Below are 21,113 nucleotides of genomic sequence, written 5' to 3'. Positions count from 1 at the left end.
CACAACCCTACCAATATGTCTTTATTTATTGTTTTTTGTTCTCAGTTTTCAAGTTTTACGTCTGTCACATTTTTAAGGGATTTCTGTAACCAGAGCACATGCATGGCCGGAAGGGAATTAAGGTGATGGATGTTGACAATTGGGCTTGCTGTTCAGAGCATAAGAATGAGGCTAGGGAGAGGCGATACGCGAAAGTGCAGCCCTGTTGTATGTTGCCTCCACTGTTTAGGCTCTGGTCCTTGTGCGCTGCTCATGCTTTGCAAGGGCCGCAAATTCTTGACGCAAGCTGTAGGCTTTGTCATTTGGTCATATTTTATCCTCAGCACTTTCCTCTAGAAGTGGACTACTCACGTGGCTTCATGTAGCCCCGAGCACATTCACAAAAGAGCTGTTGGGCTGACTTTTGACTCGAGATTATGGCTGCAGCTGCTTGCCTCAACACTACAATGCAGTGCACAAGGCTCACAGGGATGCCGCAAACAAAAGAGGCATTTTTTGTTATGTTACTTTTCATAAATTAGCCATTCAGTTGAACGGCAAATAACTGAAGTCAGATCTTCAAAAGCATAAAGGCAGCTTCGCACCGGAACCTGAGAAAGAACATGCTCTTTGTGTGTATGTGTGTGTGTTTTTTTTTTTCTTCGTATGTTTGCATCAGTGTGTCAAAGCAGGAATTGCATGTCTTTACAAAAAAAAAGAAGAAGAAAAAAAAAAAGACTGCACGTCTCTTGTAGCATTTTTGTAAAGCTTGCACACGGCAAAAATAAATTTGCTTTGCTCAATTCATTCAGTTCTTATTACAATTGCTACATCCTTAGTATAACATCACAAAGTATTATTCTTCACAAATAGTGACTGCTCCGATGGTCATCACTGCAGCAAAGAAATCTTCATTTAATTGCACACACTGGGTACAGCAAACCGTAATGAGGCAATTCCAAATGAGGGAAGGGATAATTTTGTCGACATGCACAACCTTAGCCCAGCCAGACCCCAACAACATGCAGTATAGTTTACGTATCTTGGCTTGTACGCTTATACCATTGTTATGCAGTGCCAGCTAAATCTCTATTACTAGTTGGTGAAGTTTCTTCAAAAACCGAATACCGATAACTGCTATGGTCGCTCAATGGCTAAGGCATTGTGCTATCAAGTGTGAGGTGGTGGGTAAGGTGTCCAGCTGTGGCACCTGCTTTTCTGACGAGAGGTAAAAACTAAAAAAAAACACCTGTGTACGGTATGTGTGCGAGTTTCTGTTGCCCCTTAGAGTTACACTGGAGTATGAAAATTACGGGGACTCCTGAGCACTCCTTATGATGTAGTGAATGCAAAAGCATTAGTTCCAGTTGCCGAATGTGTCCTCTCATCATCATCGTCATCATCAAATCTGAGGCCACAGTGCATTCACTAGATTCCCCTTTAGCCAGCTAGAGTGATTGAGCAGTGCGGGGCTGTGGGGATACAAGCTCATCTCGTTGTCTGGAGCTTCCGGTTTCAATTCTCACCCAGACCAACATTCACCCAATTTTCTTTGCAACTCAGTTACTTTGATTGCTTACAGGAGCTTCCCTGAGTAATTTGGCATCAATAAGTCCAAGCATTCTTTTCTTTTCTTTTTTATTTGAGTTGTCGGCGATTTTTTACGGCATCTCTTTGCCACAACATCGGATTTTTGACGTACTGAATTATCTAATACTCTCACATCAAAAACGGGTTTGACCATATTGGTAGATTGAAGTGCAGTGAATGTACTGTAAAGTTTCGAACAAATCCCATTCCTGGCCCACCCCCTATAGGGGTGCAATATTGAGTTTATAAAAGTCCTCAAAGGTCACCGACACCCTAAAATCGTTCTAGCCTTGACCCCTTGAAAAACCAAAAAAGCTCCCTTAAAAAAAAAAAAAAAACATCTTGCGGACACGAACATTGCCGATGACTGGATTTTGAGCAAGGGATGACACACGTCTGACTTGACTAGTAATGAGGATGGAGGGGTTGTAGATAGGAAAAATAGAAGAGTGGGGTGAAAAGGGCACAGTTGAAGTCCGTGTACCGGAGAGATAGAGAGAGAAGCAGCTCCCAAACAACCCATAGACAGTCATTCCTCTGCCTGCCACGCAACTGTTCTTCCACACTCACTTCCGACATCAACCACGTGTAATAGCTACACTATGAAGCGAATGGTGTAAGTTGTTTGATGATTTCACTGTGAATCTTGGATTTGTGTGTCAATGTGGTCACCTTTTTGTACTTTTTTACCCTGGACACAAAAGTTTGCCTATCCCGTATTTTTTACTTGATAACTCCATACTTTGGGTGGATGTTGCTACCATTTCGTAGTTATTCTCACTTGACCTGCAAGTACGCCCGTATCCCATTTTTAACTTTTTATCTCCATAGATTAGGTGAGAATTCTCTCAGAACTTTGCAGTAAATATACCACACATAGCAGCATCTGTTCGAAGGTGTAACCTCATTATAACAAGTTGGTAAGGTTTTTTATTTACTTTGCTACATTAAAGTTTCACTACGTTTAAATTCGCGACTAACGTTAACCGTGAACCACATGAAGTGCTTCCTGCTTGCAAAAACGGGGCGTGCATGCGGCAGGTGCATAATGTCAAAAGTGTGTATGTGGGTACTGCCACCCTATATATTTTTATGCACTACATGTGTTGTCACAAATTGTGAATGGTGTACCGGGATTGGCAGAGTTTGTCTGAGCATTAAAAGCGTACGTTAAAAGAAACGGATATGACAACTTCTGCTGTACACAGGTTAAAAAGACTCAAGCTTTAAGGAGCAAACATTGTAGTACAGGTTACCTTGCTACCACTGCTGACGTGCTTTCTAATTAGAGTTTACATTTCAGTCAAATGTTTCACCTTTGCACTCAAGTGAAGTCAAGAGACTTCGCCTGTTCCCAAAACAGTGCCCAACCCTTTAGGGCTGCCTTCTTTTACTTAATGTGTGCGTGTGCATATGTGCATGTGTACACTGCCAGCAGCGAAAGTGGGAGATTATTGGTGCAATCGGCTATGCTTCTGGCCAGTTGTCAACTGTAGTGATCACCATAGAATTTCACCTTGTTGGCTGCACCGCACAGGAGCAGTCTGCTAGGGCATTGCCAGTGGAGGTCGCTTTTTACTTTGGGTCGTGTGCTCTTTAAAATCGTAGTAGTAGTAGTAGAAAACATTTATTGAGCTCAAATAAAATCGTGAAAGCACGGAAGAAAAACAGGAAAGAGGAGTGCCAGCTTTAATTTTTTATTTCTAATGCAAACAAAGTATGGTTTGTCTTTAAACAAAAGTCAAAAGAGCTGCGGAAACTGTGATTTTTCAGTTAACTCTTTCGCTACCGCCGGAAAATTGACTAATTTTAGGGGTCCAAGAAAACATTTTTTTTCCTGCTAAAAAATTGGTAAGGCAGTAATTGCAGGAACACAAAATGCAGATTATTTAACGGCCTTTCCAATACCAGCAGTTTTTCAAAGGTTTTTATATATCATAGTTGTAAAAAAAATATCAATCAAAATTTCTGTCAAGTTGTCGAAAAAAATGACAAAAAAGGAGTTGTGTTTATCAAACCACCGGTAGTAGAAAAAAAATAGAATATATATTTTGTAGGGAAACATTTCAAAAGCACGCCCTAGAAAAAATGTCGACTTTCGCGGAACAGTTTGTCAGATATAAAAAAAAATATGTTAGCATGCACGGTGGTAGTGTCATGCGGTGAAGCCCAACCTCCAATTCAAAATGTGCAATTTCGGTAGGTTTCCTGGAATAAACCTGGTGGTTTGTCATTATCAGAGGCACCAATTTGCCCCCACATAACGTAAAAACATCATGTCAATGGCTGACTTTTCATTTACAGCGAGCACAATATTTGGGACTAGCACGCGATGCGGAAAAAAAACATGCATGAAGTTGAAAACGGCACGCCGTCGCTGATGCTTGTTGTCGTTCACGGTCAGTTATCTCTCAAAACATAAAGCTGAGCTTTATTATCATCTTCTTACTCGCAATTGTAGCCTTGCTCGCAAAAATGAGGTACGATGAGCTAGAATCGTGCCCTCCGATCTTTGGCCGAGTAGCAGTTGCGTGGTGAAAAAGATCAGCACAACGAGCCTCCTCTATTGCAGCGCCACCTAACATTTTTCAAATGAAACAGTACAAAAACTTCTCGGAGACTCCGTCCGAATAGACAGTTCAACTAAGCAGCAACATTAGACACCCGGATATACCCTCGCATGGAAACGAAACTGGAAGTCGAACAGCTGGCAGTGTAAGGCCAGTTTGAAGCGCTGTCCTCGGCGGAACAGATATCTGGCGACTGGGTGTGATCTTTTGACTTGCATCTGAAGTTCTTATCGCAGAAATCGGGTTAGGGTTCGGTGAAATCAGGAGCAGCATGCTTTGCTCGAGGATCAGTCGCGGACGCTCAAGGTGCAATGGCAGGTAGCCTTGAAGTTGGGTAACTGCGTAGTAGCGCTAAATATGAATTTCGCGATGCAGAAACGAAACCGAAACTGTTGTAAACTGTTTGAATGGTCCTGGGGTAAGTAGAACTACCACAGTACTTAGAACAACGTGCGCAAAGGCAATAAAACTGCCTAAAATCATAAAGTAGCTTTGCAACCAGGCACTGCTTGACATTTTCAGACGACTTCTGGAATTATTACTGTCAGAGCGTGAACCGGACGATTGAAAATCGTTTGCTAGTTCCCCATTCACTCCCTGATAGCAAAAAACAAGCGCTGGTGCAGAGTAATTACGAGTTGCACGCATTCTTCGTTGGTAGCAGTGACGCGCGATGACCACGCCCCTTTTCCACACCCAGGTGGTTCAAAAGCGTGTCAGAAATTCTGTTTCCGTAGCAAAAATGAAAACAAAACTGATTTTGAAAGGCCATTTTCTGATCTAACTCCGAACAGCTTTACTTGTTCGAGAAACGCGTGGAACGCTATGATAAGGTGCTCCCAAAAGTATCGATCAAATTGATCGATTTTGATAGGCGCGGTAGTGAAAGAGTTAAACGGGAAAAATTGGCCCAGCTTGCGCTAGAGGTGCAAGGCTGGAGAAACAGCAGAGCTGATGGCCCCTCTCCCTTCGTCGGAGACCCAGCTGTTCCATCTCATAAATTTCCAAACTTGCCACTGAAAGTTCTCCATGACCGGCAGGCCCGGATCGTTTTGTCTGCGGGCTTTCATCTCTCTCCCTAAGTGGACTGCGTTAGCACACGCTGGAACCCGCGGCAACTGGCTGCACGAACTCGGCGTCTGTGCTCCCCACTTCAGGCGTGAACGCACGTGATCTGGCAAGGAAAACAGCCTGCTAGAGATCACGCCACAAACGCTGAGCAAAGTGTTCTGGAAGGTTGAGCTGGCCCATGCCAGGTGATCGTCACGAGGTGCACGCTCACGTGCGCTCGATATTTTTTCTTGGTATTTGTTAGTGAGCTCCTCTCGTGGCGCAAGCCTGGCCGACGCTGGGTGATCCTTATGAGGCACATGCTCACCTGCGCTCAGTTTTTTTTTTTTTTTTGTAATGCTCGATGGCGGAACTTTAAACAGCTCTATGGTTAATAGGTATCCCCAGATGAGACGCATCATATCCCTCTGCTGTGATGTGCCTGGAAGTCTGGATATGTGTGTCTGTAAATGCTGCAGTACATGCATCTTTGTACTGCGGCATTTACACATGTCACCCTCCTTCACCCACCGCTTATTGAGTTTGAGCTCCTCCCCCTTTCCCCTTTTCGTTCATTGTCTGCGCTTGTTCGTGTATGAAATTCGGGCTAATTGCAGAGAAAATAAGTTAGTTGTTAGTAGCGCCATGTCCCGTCTACTTTGTGCGTCGCTTGTCCCTCCTGCACTTACTTTCTCCTACTAATCCTGCATGGTCTTTATAAGATGATGGGCCCAGATGAAATCCCGGGAAAAACAGTGCGTGTCCGTTTTCTTACACCTGTTCCCGAATTGGGGTAAAAATGCATAAAAAGTGAAAACCCATTTGCTCAGCTTGTGAATTTCGGACATTGTGCTAAATTCGGACTAAAGCAGTAGCGGTTTTATTGGCTCCAGGCATACCTCAAGTAAGCAAATGCATTGGGCAGAGCTTTTCCCCCGATCCCCTCCCCAGCTCAGATGGGGAGCGTGCAGCTTTCACTGCAGTAGTGCAAGGGCACAGAGGAAGGTGCGAAAGGTAGCAAAGACAACATTTTATCATTTATAACTTCAGGGGTGCTCAGCGTATTTTAAAGAAATTTTAGGAGATTTCTGGGGCTGTGCAATTTATAGCTGAAGACATTCGAAATTTCAATGAAAAGTGCTTCGGGACTGCTTTAATTCAGAGCGGTAAATTGGCTGAGAAAGAGCTAAAGCTGTGAAGAAGTGTAGTGAGGCGATGAACATAATGATGCAATGCTTGGCTGGGAAAGGAACATGACAGGATGTAACAAGGGTACGGGGCAGTGGGGCTCACCCTGTTTTCTCCTGTTATGGAAGTGGGCAACCTGGCCCTAAAAGAAATGCAGCCTGGATAAATGGTATAAAACGGACAAATGGCATAAAGGGCATCGTCACAGCCCTGGCTTTGCTGACCAAGGGACATAAATAGAAGCCTATGAATTGATGAGAGGTCTGGTTTAAGACAGTAAGAATTCGTGATGCGAGGAGGAAACTGCATATAACGCATATGCGAGGAGAGGAATCAAAAGCATTTCTATAGAGCGGCCACTCTGGTCCTCACCAGCTTTAGAGCTGGTTTACGCCCTACACGAGAGGTTGATCTGTAGCCTGAAGTGAAGTAAAACGACATCCAGATGGAGCGGCTGCATCGAATGCTTATCAGCAGTGGCAGAACAAGCTACACTGTGGAAAAGTAGAAGCGCATACATCGGTGGAACATGCTGCTATTTTCTACATCTGCGGCAGCTTTGTTCTGGCTGATGCTAACTGTAGTGATCATGTATTAATAGGCATGCCAAGTACAAGGTAACTTCCATGCAGTGCTTCATGAAACAAAGCACGCTTCAACCATGCAACTTTTGCAGGCTTTGAAAGTTGTGCGCTTTTGTACACGTCTGCGTAGCGTGACTCTAGCCAAACGTAACACTGTTCCATACGTCAAAACCGTGTTCTGTGTGGAATTCCAGTGTGGAGCGATCATACGTGTGCTGTTGGTTTTCCTACCACAAGTATATTTTTGGAAGAGATTTGTAAAGCATGCTTGGGGGACAACATCAACTTAGATAGTAGGGATCGACGAAAATATATCTGGGCCAAGGGGGGGATCTGGTTAAGCCAGTGTCGGATGAAAATAGAGGAGTGAAGCCACACATTCCTTGGCTCTGATTAAACGCTGCAGTGCCTACGGGCAAGCTTACTTGTCCTCTCTCTATTCCATCCATAACCGTGCCAAAAAAGCCCCAGTATCCTCTCCAGTCGTCAAGTGCTGTCATCATACCACGGGCGCAAAGCACAGTGTCTACTCGCTATAGAAGGCTGAGTTATCGCTCGTGGACTTAGTGCTCTTTGGTGCTCACATACAAGCAATAACACCTAAAGCCACAGTAGCATTTTTACAAACAGAAATTTTGTGAACTGCAGTAGTTGATTACTCTTCTGTACCGCTTCAACTGTGTTCTGTTCACAGTGCAGGATGCGGTTAACCCGAGTGCCCAGTGCAGCATACGTGCAGTATTTTGCACAGTAGCAGCGAGTTGAGTCATGTATCGCCTGCTAGGTCGACCTCTGTGCCTGCAACTCCTCTAAAGATTTATTAGATTATTGCTCGTCATAAAGCTGAAGTAATGATTCAACAAAAGAACGTTCTGTTGTAAAAAGAAAGTGGAACCTGGTGCCAATCCTTTAAAGGGACACTGAAGTGATTTGTAAACACTGCGGGATTACTAGCGCAAATTATAGTCCGGAGTCCATAGGCCATGTTTCGACCACTCTGAGCGCGTTTACGCGAATTTATTTGGTAGAAAAATCAATGCGAAAATGCTGTCCTCCTCTCTGCACCCTCGCCCGTTTTCTGTGGCGTTTTCGTGTGACGTCATGAGGAGATAAGCTGGCATTGGACCTTTTTCCAGTACCGGTCCCTCTAGCGGCCACCACGGCGAACTAAAAATGGCAGTAAGGCACGCCCCCAACAATGTTAAGCTTTCAGAGAACTCGTGCACAAAATATCCTGGCCCTGTAGTCTCTCCCGTACACCCGTCACCCCTACCTTCCACATGAATGTCATGAAAGCAGGCGCACGTTCTCGTGACTAATCTGCACTGTTCGAAGCGCCCCTTTGCTGTTCTTTTTCTTTTTTTTTCATTTTTGTACCCCCTCACTGGCAGCCATGTGATGGCAGCGTGGTCAGCCTCAAACGTCTTTGCCCCTTTTCTTAGAAAGTCATTATTGTGTGCACGTACGAACCCACCACGAGGTGTCTAAAGAGAGGGAGAAAAAAGAAAACCTGCAGCGCTAGACAGTATAGCCGCTCCCTAAAGCGGGATTCACACGACGGAGAAACCCTCTCACGGAGGCGGACGGATATCCGTCAACAGCACGTGACCGGATTATCCGGCCTGGCGGCGCATCCACACGTGCGGAGCTACGCGCAGTGACTAGCAGACGACAGCGTCGAGGAACAGGTTCCATTCCCCGCCGAGGGCCACCGCCGTCTAGCGAAAACATGCGGAGGCATTTTCTTTCGCGGAGCCACCGCGGGCTATCCCCACCGAGGGGCGGAGCCTAAAACCGGTCACGTGAGCGGGTCCCGCGGGCCGAAAAGAGAGGGTTTCTTCGTCGTAATGCCTCCGCATGTTTTCGCTCGACGGCGGTGGCCCTCGGCGGAAAATGGAACCTGTTCTTCGGCGCTGTCGTCTGCTAGTCACTCCCGGTAGCTCCGCACGTGTGGATGCGCCGCCAGGACGGATAATCCGGTCACGTGCTGTTGACGTCACATATCCGTCCGCCTCCGTGAGAGGGTTTCTCCGTCGTGTGAATCCCGCTTAAAGCGGGAGCTACGCGGAGTGACTAGCAGACGACAGCGCCGAGGAACAGGTTCCATTCCCCGCCGAGGGCCACCGCCGTCGAGCGAAAACATGCGGAGGCATTTTCTTTCGCGGAGCCACCGCGGGCTATCCCCACAGAGGGGCGGAGCCTAAAACCGGTCATGTGAGCGGGTCCCGCGGGCCAAAAAGAGAGGGTTTCTCCGTCGTGTGAATCCCGCTTAAGCAGAGAACTGAGGGGCGCCCTTTTGTTTATTTTGCCCGAGGCGCCTGCCAAGAATGGCGGACCGGCAGATCGCGCATGCGCAGATCGCTACTGGAAAAAGGTCCATTGACTGCGCTACTGCATGGCTCGCCGACCTTCCGACAGAGTCAGTCGGCCCAGCGTTTAGTCCGCCGGCCGCCGACGGGTCGTCGCAATTCGCTCGCTCAGTTGAAACTAAGCCACAAGACGTTTGTGAATGGAATAATGTGCCTTTCTTTACTTTCTTAGTTTGTACACTGTATCAAACTCCGAGTCCAGGTCGCTCCACACAAGCGCTGCACAGGTGCGCATGCGACGCTACGCTGACTGGTACGCTAGTAGGAAAACAAAAGGCCACTTGAAGGCGGGAGAAGAGTCAGCGAAGTCAATATAGGTACTAAAGAATAAAATCAACTGAAACTTTTACCGTACAGCGCAAAACTAGGGAGCAGGAAGCACTTTTTTGCGCTGAGTGAACAAGCACAGCGGTCAGCAGCACGACCACACATCTGCGAACACTTTTCCGTCTAAGAAATGCCATTGCTAGACGTGAGATATTGTGGTAGTTTGGGGGACGCGTACTGCACGAGCACTATACAACTAAGGTACTTGAAATGCTAAAACTAAATAAAAGTGTAAACATGGTTGTACATTATATACCTTATATATCCAACCTCGGTAGCACTGGCTCTTTTGGGGGTAGACGAGCGAGTCTGTGTGGTTTCATGCTCGAAGTTGTATGGGCGTTCAAATTATTGAGAGTGCGATTTTCGATAGAGTACTTGAGCAATGTAACACGCAAAAAGTTGTATAAGGACCTCACTGATGTTATGTTACTCATTCCCCTATAGAGGTCTGTGATGCAGTGGGAAGGGAAGGTGATGTGCTCAAGAGGGTAAAGAGAATGCCCGTGCGCGCCTCCGTTAAAAGTTTCTTTTTTCAGCTCCACAGTGGTACGCTTCCTGTAAAGCCATGGCTCCAGGAGAAACGATTAGACATACCTTGGAACATTAACTGTCGCATATGCTTAAAGCCGGAAACTATTGACCACATTTTTCTGGACTGCTCAGACGCGAGATTTCACTGGGACATCCTGCAGCGTACTGTTAAAAAGGACCTGCCCATACCTAAACCCTTTCGGGATCCGTTTCCTGTCTGTAGGTGATTCAGGAGGCGTGCCATTCGACATGTTTATGTTGATCAGCATGCACATCTTTTGGCGCACAAGGATGGCCGACAGGCACGCCGATCCCAATGCGCGGCCCGCCAGATAGTATTTTATTGAGAGTACGTAGCGCTAAGCGAACCACCTGAATGCTTACCAATGCTAGATGACCTTGTTCAGCTGAAGAGATTTTAAACTTGTATTATCGCAAAGGTGGCGAATGTTATGAAATCACTGTAACCTGGTTTTTCGTTTGAGACGAACAGTAATAATAAAAAAAAGGCTCGTGGCCGAGTGGTCTGAAGGGCTAGGGCTATTGTCTTGCCAGTCGCAAGTTCGAATCCCCGAGGGTACGTGCTTTTTTTTGTAGGTTGATTTTTTTTTCGTTTGCGGCCGATGTTTTCTAAACTGAGTTCACCATTTTTGGGCCGTAACATTCACTGCTCCTCGAGCGAGTTCGCAGAACGCGCGCAGACTGACACTGACCCGCTAGCGAGTTATTACCACAAGCACCGACTACTTGCGGGCAGTGGGCACACGCCAGAATCAGCAGACCGTTGGCCTGGTGCGAACACGGTTTTTACGATACACGCATGAGTGAGGCAAGCTCCGAATACGCGGGAAAAGCGCATGGCATTTGAGCGTCTGCGGTGACGCGGAGGGCGTTCATCCACTGCGTAGGCCTCGGCTAGTGATTGCTACGATTCCAAGCCGTCCTGGGAGGCTTATCTTAGGCATTTTACAGCCGACAACATGGCAGAAGCGCGGTACGACGATTACTGAGATATCGAGAATGCCCATCCAACGATGTCGTCGGATGCCAAACATGTTGTTTTACAGAACCGAAACCGAAACTTGTTTGAATGGTAACTTTGGACATCGTCCAATCAAGGTGCATCTCCTGTCGTCACAGCCTTTATTTGGTGCGGCCGCCACAGACCGCGCATGGTAGTTTTTAGATGCAAAGCATCTCTTAGTCGACCCTCCGTCGTCCGTCGGCGTCCGGCGTCCGCACATCTCCTCCTCTCCACACCACCTGTGATAACACCATGCTCTCCCCTCCTCTCCACTCCACCTGTGCGCTAGCGCGCGCTGCTCCTCCTCTCCCCTATCCACACCAGCTGTCCAATCACGCGCATGCGCGCTGCTCCTCCTCTCCACTCCCTCTGCTCTGCAAATAAACCCGGTCCGCGCTCCGCTCAGTTGCTTCTTCGGTACTGCGACGTCCGATGACTAGAAATGGACGCCAACGATTCCGTCATCGAACTGGCTGGCACACCTTCAACTAGCGCCAGCCAGCACACTGTCAGAACCGCGAGCACCTCCGAAGACAAGGCTGCACAGAGGAGAGCTCGCGACGCCGAACGTAAAGGGCAGCGTCGAGCAGCGGATTCCTCGCTTCGAGAACGAGAAGCCGCTTTGAAACGCCAGCGGCGAGTAGCTGATCCAGATGGCGTTCGGCAACGTGACAACGCTTCGAAACGCCAGCGTCGAACAGCGGATCCCTGGCTTCGAGAACGAGAAGCCGCAAAACGTTCCCCACTACTCGATAAATAAAGAAGACATTTAATACGCTACTACACGTGTCTTTACTCTAACAACCAATTAACACGTTACTACTCCACGGCTTTGCATCCCCTCAGGGTTCCCACGCGGGGAGATGGTGTAATTTGTCTTCTTTCCCGCTTTATAAAATAATTACCGACTTATCAACCGGATAAACGATGAAAAGTGTGATAATTTGGGCCAGTCTACGTAGTGCAAGCAAAAACCGGGAGCTTGACAAATTCACTTCAGTGTCCCTTTAAGTTCGCAGCTGAAGACAGTTGCATTTGCGAAGGTGCCCTGCCTTGTGATAAAATGTTGTGATTCCTGGGCATGAAGTAATTTTGTTATTCTGATGGACCAAATTTGAATGATTTTTTTTTACTTCGTGAGCGATAAATATGACGTCGGCAAAATTTTTGTATCAATCTGCATCGTCCTGTAACAGAGCAAGCGAGTGAGTAGAACAGAATGATAAAATGGAGAGGGCACGTGGCACGTGGACGGAGCTTCTTTCGCCATGCTGGTGCCGTTGCCACAAAGACGACAAGTCGAAGCGCGGTTTGCCAGCTGCATCTGCCTCGACGTGTCCCGTGACTATCGCCACCGCTTGAACGCACTGTAGAATTGAGTCTGCAGCCAGTGCGGGCAGCAAAAGAGATGGAATGGGGATGACGTTGACGAAATGCCGACAATCGTGGGTGACAAAAGGAGAGACAGGCAACTAATGCCGCTGCTAACCGAGCAAGCATGACCACTGAGACTGTTAGAGCGCTAAGCACTGTAGGCACGGTGTACGAGGGACTGGCTAGAAGCGCTGCGTTGCGTACTTGTGAAGCCAGGTCAGGGCGGAGTAAGGACAAATTTTGCTTCTCTCTGGTCGCCTTACGCTCTGGAAAGAAACGCCAAATTTTGCTCCCCTCCCCTTCAACGGCAATGTTACTTCACCGCATTCGAAGTCGTAGTGAGGCAAAGCGTAACCTCAGGAATTAAGTACTGTGGAAAGAGAAGCCGGGGTGGCGATCTGTCAGGATCCATTTAGGGGTGGGTTTTCTGGGCATGTCCAGGCGACTGCTGATATCATGCCGCTAATAGCTGCGTGTATGAAAATATCCCTTGCCGTAGGCCAACCGGGCAATGTGCTGCTCCCGTAAAGCGTCGCGTAATGGGGCGGCGGCTAATAACGCGGAGTACTGGGCGCTCCCATAGCGGAAGAGCAAGCGGCACATTGTAGATAGCTGATCGGCTGTTTTGATGTTTCCAGCGTTGGAGGACTTGTCTCTGAGGGATAAGGTGAAGACGTTCTTGGAAGCGCAATTTAGTCTCTTCCAAGTGGATGAGAAGGGGTGGCAGCGGTGCAGCCTTAGCAAATAGGTTTTTGTAGGGTGTCGTCGGAGGTCCGTGATGGTATACGGATCGTGGCTCGATGCAAAACACCGAGGTCCTCCGTAAGTATATCCCGGAGGTTATGGCTTGGACCATTAGCGCACCCAGGATTTTTGTCAATAAATATAAAATATAATAATGTATAAATGTAAAATATAAAAGAACAAATATAAAGACAAATGTAAGTAATACAAATAAATAAAAATACATAACTATAAAGAATAAAATACATAAAACTGTAAAGAGTAGCCGATGTTTCATTATTTTTTACGCGAAAAAATTACCGCGCATTAAATCAGCCGCCATAACCTATACATTTCGCCTGCAGGAGGAATATAATAATGGATGTACCTTCCCATTAAAAAAGGAGATACGCGAAGCCTTTGCCATTGCCCGAAGCCCCGGACCCAAGTTTGGAAGTAGAATTGGAAAGAAGGGATGACGGGAGATCAGGTTGGGGAGGAAATACAATTAAAGCATTCCTGAATGACTTTTTCACTGATGAAGTCAAGCCAAGAGTAAAGCACGTGCAGTCTCCTCGTGACGTTTATTTTTACAAAAATGCAGAGAGAAAACACTTCGCAGTACAGTTGACTATTATGTAACGACGAATATTGTCCCTTCTCTGCCGCTACGGTAGCATGGTGATCGGGAGGGAAGCAGTACAGAAGTGTCAGTATTTTTAAGTTAACTGGTTGAATTTACCAATAACATTGGTAGACCGTTAACACATACAAATTTCAAACAATACAGTTATTACATGAATCGAGAAAATAGTTAAGAGAGTGTAGCAACAAAATTTGTCCAATAACTGCCGCTACGGTAGCATGTTGGTCGAGCGGTGAAGCAGTCGAGACGTTGAAGAAGTTTTAAGGTTAACTGATTTAATTTACTGATGACCTTGTCTGATCTTTAACACATACACATTTGAAACAATACAATTATTACATTAAATTAGAAACAGATTACATTAAAGAGAACAAGAGTACTTAACGGGACATGGCAGACTGGATCGCGGTCTCCTAGGGCCGGACGACGGGCGGCAGCGTCTCGGGGCAGGCCCCCTTGAAGCCGGCGGAGCGGCGTTATAGTTACTTCAAGTGGACCCGTGGAAGAAAAGCGAATTCTGGCCCCACTTTCTGCAGCCAATACGGGAGACGCTTGAACACCAATCAGCCGTGTTCCCGCCTAAGTGAAAAGGACCAATGATACGCAGGCATAAAGTTTGCTCTGGAAAACGCGCACTTGCAAAATTATTGACGTAAAGAAGGTAGTTCAGACAAAACACACCAAAGTAAACAGTGGAAAAGACAGCACGGTCGTTTGAACTGCACCGAGTGCCCGGAGCCCGTAACCGGCCAGTGCCGGCGCCACGGGGGTGTGGAACTCCGATGCCGCGCTGTAACCCAAGCTGGGCCGATGGCTCCCCGTAACAGCCGCTTCTTTCGTTCAGTCGGCGCGCAAAGACACACTCCGCGTGCATCTCTTAGAAAACCTGGGCCTTGGTGGCCGAAAAAGTAGTTGAAAGAAGAAAAAATTTACACCATCTTCCCGCGAGGGGAACCATGGGGTAGATGCGACGCATCGGAGGTTGCCGTTGCGTTTCCGTTATGTTAGCGATGTCAGAGTGTGGATTGCTGTTGTTGTGTATCCTATTTACGCAGCATGTTCACCCCCGATGCGTCGCATCTACCCCGTGGTTCCCCTCGCGGGAAGATGGTGTAAATTTTTAACCGAGTGCAAGCTGCGCGCTAACGCACAGCTGGCACGGCGACGGGAGCGAGCGCAGCCGAGCGCAAGCTGCGCGCTGACCGCGCTGACGCACAGATGGCGCTGCGGTGAGAGCGGCGGAGCGCGCAGCTGCCGCGGGGAGGAGAATGGGGGAGGGATGCGGACTACGCCGCGACAAGGACGCGGGACAAGGCGAGTTAAAGAGATGCGTTGCATCTAAAAAAAATTCCGCCACCTTCCCACGAGGGGAACCCTGGGGTGATGCAAGGCATCTCACGGGGTTCAATTCGCGTTTCCGTTATGTTGGTTACCCAAATGTGGTTGAAGTGTAGTGAACCTTAAATGATGCTCAATCACACGTAGAGTTCGAAGTACGTAAAGACCGTCTTCATCGGAAGATTCAACGGAGTCGTCGTCGTCAAGCGAAGCACGAGCAAAGTCAAGCGGAGTCGAGCAACTGTGTCAAGCGAAAGCGCGCGTTTAACTGAACGGGCGCCGAGCGCTCACCGCTTTATATGCGGGCTTGAAGGAGAGGAGACAACGGAGGAAAGTTGCGCATGCGCACACATGCGCGCACAAGCGCGCCAGAGCACATGCGAACGTAGGCGAAGCGCGCCAGCTGTTGTTATGATAATGAGCCGGAGAGAGCGCATAACGCACAGCTGTCGGAGAGAAGAACGGAGGAGAATTTGCGCATGCGTAATGAGGAGTGCGGACTACGCCGGTCAACGCGGGACAGGCCGAGTGTAAGAGATGCCTTGCATCTAAAACGCAAATTGAACGGGGGGCTTCGCGACAAGAGCAAGAGTACTAAACGAAGCATAGCTGATGGTGAAGGTGTCCCGGAGTAATTAAGGGACCAACGACGGGCGGTAGCGTTTCTGAACTGAGGCCCCGGCGCCGGCAGCTGCTCCCCGTGAACCCGGAGGACAGGGCTTTGATTTGTTTATACCGGGTCATTGAAAAGAAAAGCGCATTCTGGACACATTTTCCGTAGTCAATCGGGGAGGCGCTTCTTAACACCAGTCAACCATGGTCCCGCCAACAACAAAGGAACGCAACACTAACAGACATAAAGTTTGAACCCGAAAACGCGCGCTCCGGCAAAAGAATTATTGACGGAGGCGAAATAGTTGAGACAAAACAGGGAAGTAAGGAGTGGAAAGAACAGGAACGGCCGTTCGAAGTAGAGAGAGGTGCTCGGAGCCCGGAGCGAACACCACAGGGGGTGCGGAATCTTCTACAACGCGGATACCCGATCCACTGCGACACTCGGCCAGGACGGTCTCCTCAACCCGTAATAGCCGCGCATTCCGGTCGCTCGGCGCGCAAACACAGGCTACATGCGTTTCTTAGTAAAACGGGGGCCTTGACGCCTGAGGTAGTTCTAAACAACAGGGAAAGACAGCAAACGCAACGAGGGCTCCGCAACAGGTACTAAAAAAAAAGGCTGTTCACCTGTCTACCAACTACAAAATACGGTTTACACGGCGAAGCCAGTTTCGAGGAACAAAGACAGGGCCCAAACTTAAAATACGTCTGAATGTGAAAGTTTACTCAAATTTGATCTATCTGCAAGTGAACGAAATCTGTTCGTATAGGTTGGCACAATTTGCACTGAACAGTCAAATTAACGCATATTTCTGAAAGCCTATTCAACTAAACATCATTGTTATCCGTGATCACAGGTTTTCGTAACTGCGCACGAAGCGTTGCTGCCTTGCTCGCTAAAATGTTACAAACTCAGGCGATATATATAAAGGAAAACCGAACCTTTTTTTTTATTCAACGGGAGAGGGAGGGCTCGTACAGTGCTTTGTATTGAAGAAAAACAGTTGTTTAAGCTTTCAACAGAAATAAAATAACTTCGATCTGATCTTTTTAGATTTGATTTGAGGCCAGAAGGCAAGCTCGACAATACTGAGTCCCAACCTATGGGAAATTTCAGCGTCTTTTTTTTCTAGAAGACGACGAATGATTCAAATTTCGTGGTGGAAGTTCCGCGCAGAAGTTCAGAAAGTGGTATAATCTTGCCCTACAAAAATTGTGCTACTATTTGTGGTTTAGCGTGGGCTATGAGGCGTGCTGTAGGGGGGAGGGGTGGCTAATCATTTAAAACCCCCAGGGATTCTTAAGCATTCAGAAATTTCCTGCCCACGGACATTTTTTGTGTCACTAAAATTTTTTCTCATTATTTTTCTTAAACTACTTCAAGTTATACACAAGTTGGTCCGCAGAGTCTTAAAAGCACAATCTTAAAAGCTCGTGCTCTAGTTTTATTTTTTAATGCCGGTCATACAATATTCTTCGAGATTTAACTGCGAATGTCCAATAATAAAAGCTTCCGAGACTAAACAATCCACTCGGTGGACTTCGGTTTCGGTTCGGTGGGAGAGGCGTGCGGAGGGGGTTTGGGTGGACGGACATCGGGGGGGGGGGGGGGGGGGGGTTTACAACCCCCAAACCACCTCCCCCCCGTGGTACGCGCCACTGGCTTGGACAAACCGTAGGTAATTCGCCCTATTGCGGTGGCTCGAGTCAGGGTAAGGACTGGCGCGCTGTTGGATTTCGCCATGCTTACGAGATATTTCGTTGGCGGACCCAGAGGGGGGTCCGGATGTCCCTCCCCCCCCCCCCCCCCCTCCCCCCTTAAATTTCGAATTTATACCCCCAAGAAGATGACCCCTCAGTTCGTAGAAAAAGTAGAGTTGAAGATTTTTTATTTATTTTATTTCTGGTTTTCGAAATTTCGCTACTATCCTCCCTCCTCCTCCTCCTCTTCTTCATCATCATCATCGTCGTCGTCATCATCGTCATCATCACTGATGGAAGCTGACCCCCTCAGAAAAAACCTGGATCCGCCCCTGGAAAAAATTATTTTGCGCCTCGGACGTGACACATGCATGCAAAAGTAGCCATAAATTTTGCCGTGGTTGAACGCAGTTAAGCACGTCTGTCGAACGATAGCTCGGGTTTTTGGGCTAGAGCGCTCTCTGAACGCGCACCCTGTTGCACGGCAAGACAAAGCACAGACACTGATTGCAACAGTGCCGCTGTCGGAGCGAACGCGCTGCGAACTTTGATGTATATAGTCACCGCCTTCATGTAACATTTTCTGATTGCACGCGCCCTTACTATTTCTCCCTCTCCCACCTCTACGAAATCGCCCTGTCCCTATCGCCCTCTCATGAACGAAATGTCGGCTAGAGCGGCAATATTGAGCAATTCTGTGCACTGCAGAAGCGTGTGAAGCACTCGTTTGACCGTGGCTGAGCTCGTCTTCTTTCCCCTATCCCCCTCTCCGCAACCCTCTCCTCGGAACGAACCAGCGATTGCGTTTGCGCTGTCGTCGGCGCCGCGAATCGGCTCCAATGGTGCTCGACACGTGGTCGGTGGCACTTCCGTCGGCGCCGCAAATCCGCACATAGCTCCTTGACCTTGACCGCATGCGGCGCTTGTTTGAAGGTCATATGGACGCAAGGAGGAAGAAAAAATTACGCCCACCTCCCCTCGCGGGAACCCTGGTGTGATGCGACGCTGAGGGGGGTTCAAGCGCAAGCGGAGAGCAACCGTCGACCGAAAGGCCACCGGAGAGCGGCACACCGGTTATATGCGCAGCGCGCCCGAAGGACGAGACCGCGGAGAGAGAGAGTACTGCACATGCGCAGCACCGCGCGCAGCGCCGCCCACCGGCGTAGTGAGAGCGCGCTGGGCCGCACACGCTCTCACCTGGGCACGCGCCGGCGCCAGTGCGTCTGCCGCGGCTATGACGCAACACAATCCAACGCAATCCACTTTAATCCAATCCAAATCCAATCCAAAGCCAATCGAATCCAATTCAATGCCCCTCGCGAGAGTGTTCGCCGTGTTCGCTATCGGGAGGAGAGGGGGAGAGTGGCTGCGGACAACGGACGCACGCAGGAAGGACAGGGCCGCCGACAAGAGATGCTGTGAGCGTCGCATCTAATAAGATAGGAGTTGAAACTAGGCTTCTTAGCGCGGCCAGATAATATCACGAGCGCTCGCCATTGGTGAAGCTAGCGGCATCTGCCGCGGGTGAAGAAAGTGTGCGGCCGCCACGATCGGCATAGCACTGCGCAGCCGCGCAGCCACGGACTGAATTGCGGCCGCTATCATTTCGTCCATCAGGTGCCGCTATCCTCTCCTTCGCCGCCGCTGCTGCAAAGCTTTGCAGTCCGCTTTGGTTTTCATAGTGGCATTATCAGGTCGCTCGCCCGCGCTTGCCAGAATGGACCGTTTCGCCTCCTAAATATTCTTGCTCCGTGGATGAACACTACCAGGCCTTTCCTGTGCTTGTACCTGGAGTAATAAGCTTTGCTTTTTAAAAGTTCACAAGGGGTAATACGGGGTACAGCATTCAAGGTCCTCGGATGCTGCGTCAAAGCACGGCCAGTGTGAATAGGTCGGGGTGAAAACTCATGTGTTGGCGATGGGACCTGGTGATGATATCACCAGGCACTAAGAGAGAGAAGGCTTACAACCCTGGAGCCGCTGTCCAAGCATATCCTAGAAACAGAGCTTTTGGCCCTACGAAGACGCCGAGATCGAACTGAACTAGTTCCTATTGGATTGGCAGGTGGAGCTGCTATTAAGGTAGAAAAATGCAGCTTTACTAGAACGTGCACAAAAAAAAAAAACGCTTGTTCATGCATGCACACAAAAACAATACACGGCATGGGTAAAATACATCGTAAACGCCAACGTGGAAATTAGGTCAGGACTGCAGTGCCACTCTTGCGTCATCCCTAGCCTCTTTCATCGGTGTTCAGTGTCAACCCTGGTTCAAACCGGCGCCCACCGCGCTCTTTGCGTCTGTTTGGCCTCTTTGAAACGCGCGTTTCTTTTGCCTTACCGAATCCGTGAGCTTGTCTGTTCTAACGCAGTTAACTGAGCAAGTCCCCTGACTGTTGGTGAGAGCCTCGACGTCCCCTTCTTTATCAGCATCTTCCCCAACTACGTGTCGGCCAAGTCTCCTGGAGTTCGGTGAGGGCTGTTTCATTGGTTATCAGCGTCACGGCGACCTGAACAAGGGCTGCCCATCTCCCAGGTCGCAAGCTTTGGACGCACTGGAAGAAGCACACGCAACCCGTGTACCAGCTTCTAGGGCTCTCGTTGTGCCATAGACAGTGGAGTCGTGGCTTCGAGATTGCACGCATGGCCATGCCTCGTTCGAATGCCCCAGGCATCAACGCTACTAGCTTCGTAGGTGCCGGCAGCAGCGTCCTCGACGTTACGAATGAGGCACGCAGTATACGCGATGTCTGGGCCTTCAACCTCGACCAAGAACTCCGCACCATCGGCCGTGTCGTCCAGCGGTACAAATTTGTCGCCATGGGCACGGAGTTTCCCGGTGGGGCGTTCAACGTCATAGGCGACTTTCACAGACGAGTAGACTACCCCTACCAGAACTTTCGATCCAATTTGAACATGCTCAAGATCATCCAGATAGGTTTCACCTTCATGGACGAGGCCGGCAACAAGCCCCAAACAACTGGACTTGGCAGTTCAATTTCAAGTTCAGCCTAACGGAGGACATGTATGCCCAAGACTCTATCGACCTTCTCATCAACTCTGGCATTCAGCTCGAGAGGCACGAAAAAGAGGGCATCGACCCGGTCAAGTTTGCACAGCTCTTCACGGTTTCTGGTGTGGTCCTTTCGGATGACGTGAAATTAATCTGCTTTCACGGAGCCTACGGCATGGCGTACCTTCTCAAGTTGCTGACCAACAAGCCACTGCCGGCAGAAAAGTCCGAGTTCATCGAGGTGATGAAGATTTACTTTCCTGCCGTCTATGATGTCCAGTACGTCGTACAAACTTGCACGAACCTCACTGGAGGTCTGAAAACGCTGGCCGACAAGCTGGTGCTGGACCGAGAGGGACGCGACATCAGGCAGGAAGTGACAGCCTGCTGACCCTGGAAGTCTTCAAGATGCGAGAAGTCTTTTTTGAAGGTGAAATCACGAATCCCAACCTCTTCGTGCCTCTGTTTGGTGTGTGGTAATCGACGGG

General features: G+C 48.6%; 1 pseudogene; it reads left to right on the top strand.

Annotated features, from left to right (window-relative positions):
- Positions 1-20,078: 20,078 nt before the first annotated feature.
- On the top strand, positions 20,079-21,105 carry LOC144158755 (CCR4-NOT transcription complex subunit 7 pseudogene; annotated as a pseudogene).
- The last annotated feature ends 8 nt before the right edge of the window (positions 21,106-21,113 follow it).

This window comes from Haemaphysalis longicornis, unplaced genomic scaffold, assembly GCF_048455015.1.
Source record: "Haemaphysalis longicornis isolate Haplotype H1 unplaced genomic scaffold, Haemaphysalis longicornis Haplotype H1 scaffold_1, whole genome shotgun sequence".
NCBI classification, from domain to species: Eukaryota; Metazoa; Arthropoda; class Arachnida; order Ixodida; family Ixodidae; genus Haemaphysalis; species Haemaphysalis longicornis.
This window is presented reverse-complemented; position numbering and strand designations above follow the sequence as displayed.